The sequence below is a fragment of the Petaurus breviceps genome, unplaced genomic scaffold (genome assembly GCF_028583685.1).
Source record: "Petaurus breviceps papuanus isolate PSGF00001 unplaced genomic scaffold, PetGlider_PUasm1.0 91041, whole genome shotgun sequence".
Classification (NCBI taxonomy): Eukaryota; Metazoa; Chordata; class Mammalia; order Diprotodontia; family Petauridae; genus Petaurus; species Petaurus breviceps.
In genome coordinates this window covers 42730659-42737003 of record NW_027187400.1, presented here as the reverse complement: position 1 = coordinate 42737003, position 6345 = coordinate 42730659, and the positions used below count along the sequence as shown (strand labels likewise).

Below are 6345 nucleotides of genomic sequence, written 5' to 3'. Positions count from 1 at the left end.
TCTTATAGAAGAGACAAGGGAAAATGGTTACAATTATTCCCATTGAATTTGGCTTGAGAAGGGAATGAAATACATACTGAATAGGGTATCTCACCCTCCAGGAGAGTAGGGGGGGAAGGGGATGAGAGGGGGGATGATGGAAGGAGGGCAGGCTGGGGGGGGGAGGGAAATTGGAAGCACCCACCTTTGAAAAGGGACGGAATCAAAGTAGAAAATACAACAAGTGGGAGGTGGGATAGGAGTGAGGGAAATATAGTCAGTCTTTTACAATATATCTACTATGTTATTGTTTTGCATTAGCCACACATGTACAATCTATACTGAACTGCTTATCTTTCCAATAAGGGTGGGTGACAAGGGAGGAAGGGAATGAATTTAGAATTCAAAGTTTTAAAATCAAATGTTTAAATATATGTATATATATATATACTGTTATTAATACTATTTTATATATAATTGGGAAATAAAATATACAGGCACTGGGGCATAGAGATCCATTGAAAAAGTCGAAAGGGGTATGGGAGAAGATATGTTAGAGAACAGATTAGAGGAGGGGATATCCTGTGGGACTGCTATTTTGGAGCGGTGGGTAGGGGGAAAATGGGTAGAAAATTTGTAACTCTAAATCTGGCAGAAGTGAATGATGTAAATCAGAAGTTAATAAATCATTTGAAAAAAAGAAAGAAGGTCAGGTTTTTCAAGAATGCAATATTAATACAGAAGGTTTTGTAATCATTTTCCATGCAGTCCCTCCTCAGGGATCCTTCTGGAGAATGTTCAGGATTCTACTTACTAAAAGGAAGCTCATAAGACAACATTTTGATTATTTTGTTGTTCATTTGTTTCAGTCGTGTCCAAGTCTGTCTTGAGGTTTTCTTGGCAAAGATACTGGAGTATTTCAACATTTCCTTCTCCAGTTCATCTTACAGGAGAGGAAACTGAGGCAAACAGGGTTCAATGACTTGCCTAGCGTCTCACAGCTAGTGAGTGTCTAAGTCTGCATTTGAACTCAGGTCTTTCTGATGCCAGACCCAGAGCTCTGTGCACTATGGTGACGCCTCACTGCCCCAGCATTTCCATTATATAGAATAAAATATAAAATCCTCTGCTTGGCATTAAAGCCCTTCCTAAGCTGTCCCCCTCCTTCCTTTCCAGTCCTCTTACACCTTATTCCCGGTCCCACACACTTAGATCCAGTGACACCGGCCTCCTGGCTATTCCACCAACAAAATACACAATTTCTCAACTCCAGGCATTTTAACCTGCTTTCCCAAGCCTGGAATTTTCTCCCTCCTCATCTGCGCCTTCCCTGCATTCCTTCAAGCGTCAACCAAGGTTCCACCTCCTGCAAAACGTCTTTCCCAATCCCCTTCCGCCTGAGATCCTGATCTCTATCTCTTTAACATATCTCATTTGTACGAGGCTGTTTGACTATTGTCTCCCTTAGACTGTAAGCTCCCTGAGGGCAGGTTGTTGGCTTCGGTTTTAAGGGTTTTGTGTTTTGTTCCATTGTGGTTTTTTTTTTTTTTTTGCTTTCCTTTGTATCGGTCTAGTACATAATCAGGACTTAATAAATTATTGTTAACCGTCTCACTGTCTCTGGCCCATCTTATCCACTGTTTTATACTTTCTCAGAGATGCCAAGGCAGCTTTGCACAAGATCACAGGCTCTCAGCACTGGATGGACAGGGCTCTCTGAATTTCTTGGACAACGTTCCACTTGGACGCGAAGACTTTCACTTAGTAGGAAACCTCTGATTTCTGAATCTGCCCATTCCATTGTCTCAGAGCTCCCAAGAAGGAGGCTTTGCATTTATCCCTCTGAGCTAGAGAAGGAAATAGCAAACCACTCCGGTATCTTTGACAAGAAAATCCCAGATGGGGTCATGGAAAGTCAGACATGACTGACAATGACTAGGAGCAGCAAAGTGCAATCGTATTAGATCTCAGCCATCATTTGAGGATCTTTCAGGATGCCGACTGTCACCCAACAAGCCAGCTTGCCCTCCCAGTATGTGGAACCCCTGGGGCATCTCCTCATATGTGAACCCCAGAAAATTTGCCTAAATTCAAAACACACCTTGGCTTAGTACTTCCTCAAAACCAGTTCATCTACCTCCACCGATGTTTTCAATTTAATTAGAGTGCATATTTGTTCAAAAGAAAAGATGCCAAATGCAAATAAAGAGGCAAGAAAAAAATTCCCCGAAGCCTGAATTGGGTACTCTCTCACACACATTATCACACTTTTGAGAGAAAATGCATGACCAGAGAATACATACATGTACCCACCTACATATGTGTGTGCAAATATGCATACATACAAATGTGGAACATGGGTAACCAAAAAATATTTGAAAAGGACATAGCATGTAGACGCAAGAGATGGGCCACAGCAACCCCCACCTCTCCTGTTTCAAAATCCCCTGGTAATAAATTCATGCTACTCTCTGCTGTGCATCAAATTGTCTCTTCAGCAGAATAATAATAACTAGCATTGGTATAGAGCCCTAAGGTTTGCAAGCACTTTACTTAGGTTACACAATAACCCTGGAAGGGAGATACTGTTTTTGTCTCCATTTTACAGTTGAGGAAACTGAGGCAAACAGGGCTAAGTGACTTGCCCAGAGTCGCACAGCTAGTAAGTGTCTGAGGTCGGATCTGAACTCAAGTCTTCCTGCCTCCAGGCCCAGAACTCTATCTATTGTATCACCCAGCTGCCCCAGAATTAGGATTCCTAACTGACTCCAAAGCTCAGCACAAATGTGACCTGCTACCCCTCTCCCCCTCCTCCCAGCTTCTACTGCCTCTCTCCCAGGTCAGCAGATATTTATTTTGAATATATTTGATGTAGACAGCAAGTTGGTGCTGGGAAGCTAGGCCTGGCAGAATCACACCAAGGATTCCTCCTCTTTTAGAAATATTAAGAAAACATTTTTTTTTCTCAATATCTTAGTCTAAAATCTTTGGACTTATCTGAACGAAATAAACCTCATCAGATCCCAGGGAGAACTCTGATCTCCCTGAAGACAGAATTGGGGTAGTGATAAAAAGCAAAGACCCTTTGACTAAACAGTGTGGTATACAGGGGCGGGGAACCTGCAGCCTTGAGGCCACACCTGAGGACCTAGAGGGCCACATCTGGCTCTTTCTGTGAAGTTTGGAGTCGGTAAAAGCACTGCATTTGAGGACCAGGAGGGTCACATGTGGCCTGGAGGTCACAGGTTCCCCACCCCTGGATAGCGGGTAGGGTCTGGGTTCAAATTCTTCTTATAGATAGCTATGTGAACCTGGGAAAGATATTTTAGGGTCTTTGTTTCCTCATCTGTTAAAAAAAAATTCTTTTTTTTTTTTTTTTACTTTTTGGAGGGGGAAGGCAGGGCAATTGGAGTTAAGTGACTTGTCCAAGGTCACAAGGCTAGTAAGTGTTAAGTGTCTGAGGCTGGATTTGAACTCAGGTCCTCCTGACTCCAGGGCTGATGCTCTATTCACTGAGCCACCTAGCTACCCCAATAAAATTGTTTTTAATTTTTCAAGATTTCAGAGATCGATTTCAGCTCTGAATCTGTGGTGCAGTATAATCCTATAATCCTTCTGAGAGCAGTCTCCCTTTTCTCCTGTTTCCTTGACTGGATTAGGGAAATGACCCTGCAGGATGGCCTGCATTTCCAGTTTTTCTTCTGTTTGATAAATCCAAGGCTGCTCCTTAATCCTGACTTGTGGAATCTTGCTTTTGTTTTGGGCGTTTTAAGAGTATGAGGGGTGCTTTACCTTCAGCTGACCGGCAGAGGAGGTTCTGTGTGCCTGCGTCCACCAGCCCTCTGGCCCACAGTCGCTCATCTCTCCGTCTCTCTGCTCGCCATGGCGCTGCTGCATTCCTGCCGACTACTTTCCGGAGCCTCCTCTTTGTACCCAGGCCTCGGCGCGGCCGCCGCAGCCAGAGCAAGCTCTTGGTGGACCTATGTAGAGATGGGCCCCCCAGACCCTATCTTGGGGATTACAGAAGCATTTAAGAGGGACACCAACAGCAAGAAGATGAATCTGGAAGTTGGGGCCTACCGAGACGACGATGGGAAGCCTTATGTTCTTCCAAGTGTGTGTAAGGCAGAGGCTCAGATTGCAGGGAAGAGCATGGACAAAGAGTACCACCTGCCCATCGCAGGGCTGGCTGAATTCTGCCAGGCCTCAGCAGAGCTGGCACTAGGTGAAAATCATGAAGTTCTGAAAAGCAAACGATATGTCACTGTACAGACCATTTCTGGAACTGGAGCATTGAGAGTGGGAGCCAGTTTTCTGCAACGGTTCTTCAAATTCAGCTGGGATGTCTACCTTCCAAAACCACCCCAGGGAACTCACACTCCATATTCAAGGATACTGGCATGCAGCTGAATAGCTATTGCTACTACGACCCCAAGACTTGTGGCTTGGACTTCACCGGAGCCTTGGAAGACATTTCAAAAATCCCAGAGCAAAGTGTCATCCTTCTGCATGCCTGTGCTCACAACCCCACTGGAGTCGATCCTTGTCCTGAACAGTGGAAAGAAACAGCATCCTTGGTAAAGCAAAGGAAACTCTTTGCCTTTTTTGACATGGCATACCAGGGCTTTGCCAGTGAAGACAGCAACAAGGATGCCTGGGCTGTTCGCCACTTCATTTATCAGGCCATTAACGTCTCTCTCTGTCAGTCATATGCCAAGAACATGGGCTTGTATGGTAAACATGTGGGAGCCTTTACCATGATTTGTAAAGATGCTGATGAAGCCAAAAGGGTAGAATCTCAGTTGAAAATCCTGATTCGTCCCATGTATTCCAACCCCCCTCTCAATGGGGCCCAGATTGCTGCCACGATCCTGAATAGTCCTGATCTGAGGAGCCAGTGGTTGCAAGAAGTCAAAGGCATGGCAGATCGCATCATTAGCATGCGGACCCAACTGGTTTCCAACCTCAAAAAAGGGGGCTGCTCCCACAATTGGCAGCACATCACTGACCAGATTGGCATGTTTTGTTTAACAGGCCTGAAACCTGAGCAGGTGGAATGGCTGACCAAGAAGTTCTCCATCTATATGACAAAAGATGGCCGCATTTCCATAGCAGGGGTCACATCGGGCAATGTAGGATACCTTGCCCATGCCATTCACCAAGTCAGCAAATAACTCCCTGGTGAGGTGGAGCAGAGATGACCTTCCCACCATCAGACTCTGCTATTTGAGATTCAGAGAGATGATTGAGCTGGTGAAGATAGGAGTGGTGTGAGAATTCCTTTCAACCACAGTGCTTAATGCTCAGCCTTTGAAAGTATCTCAGAACAAGACCTGTGAGTAGGCTAAAGGCATCTGAAACTAGTGTTTGGAGCTTTGTGGGTCTAACCCAAACTCCCCATCCCATCCTCCACAATTTTTCCAAAAGATTTTATACTTACAGAAACTCTACCAAAAACCAGAATTCCTCTCCCTTTCCTCTTCCCCCAGTCTTAGATCTCCTGGCATTACAATGTTGTTCAAGAGCTTTAATCTAGGTAATAAATATCACTTAGCCCACGTAACCAAAATCTCTGTGGTGCTAAAAGCTTCCAAAGAAGACTCACCCAGTTCTGACTCCCACCTCTGCCTGGCCTCCCATGACTGATGGAGGCCACTGTTGTGCAGCCTCTTGGCTTTAAGAAATAAGAGGGAATGGGAGGCGGCTCTCACCCGTCGGACAGCGAAGACTTTAACTTGTCCCGCAACCCCGATCCTTATTGCTGTCATTTCCCTTTGACCCAAAGATCCAAATCTGCTCTGGTTTCTCTCCCCCTGCTTGATTTGACCTTCAAACCCTTCCTATCAGGATGCATATACTTGGAGTATTAAGTAAAATGTAATTTAAGAAGCGAGCATTTCCTCCTCCCCTTTCTCCGCAACGGACGGAGGAGGAGCATGGGGTAAAATCAGCATCATTGCAAGGCTCTTAATCGTCACCTTTCTGCCACCTCCCCACCAGACCTCAGCAACATGGCTGTGCAATAAATAGCCTGTTTACACAAGTCTGTATGGGGCGGTCAGTCCTGGGAGATGAGTATTTTGAGCTGTGGTTCTAAGCTTCTGTGTGTTGTAGCCAAGTTCAGACTTCAGCCTGGAAAAGACCACCCTCCATTGTAATCATGCAGCCTGTTTTCTCTGTTACAATAAAATTATTGTAGATCAGGGGAAAAAAAGAGTATGAGGGGTGCAGGGGGTATTCAGAGCTGCTCATCCACCTTCCGCGTCCTCCTTCCCTCAATTCTCACCTGTGGCTCCAAGCAGCTGTACCATGTAAAGCAGCCATGCCCTTATGAACCTTCTTAGCAGACGGGCTAAACCAGGTCGA

General features: G+C 45.3%; 1 pseudogene; it reads left to right on the top strand.

Annotated features, from left to right (window-relative positions):
• The first annotated feature begins 3625 nt into the window (after positions 1-3625).
• Positions 3626-6001, top strand: LOC138154558 (aspartate aminotransferase, mitochondrial pseudogene; annotated as a pseudogene).
• Positions 6002-6345: the final 344 nt, after the last annotated feature.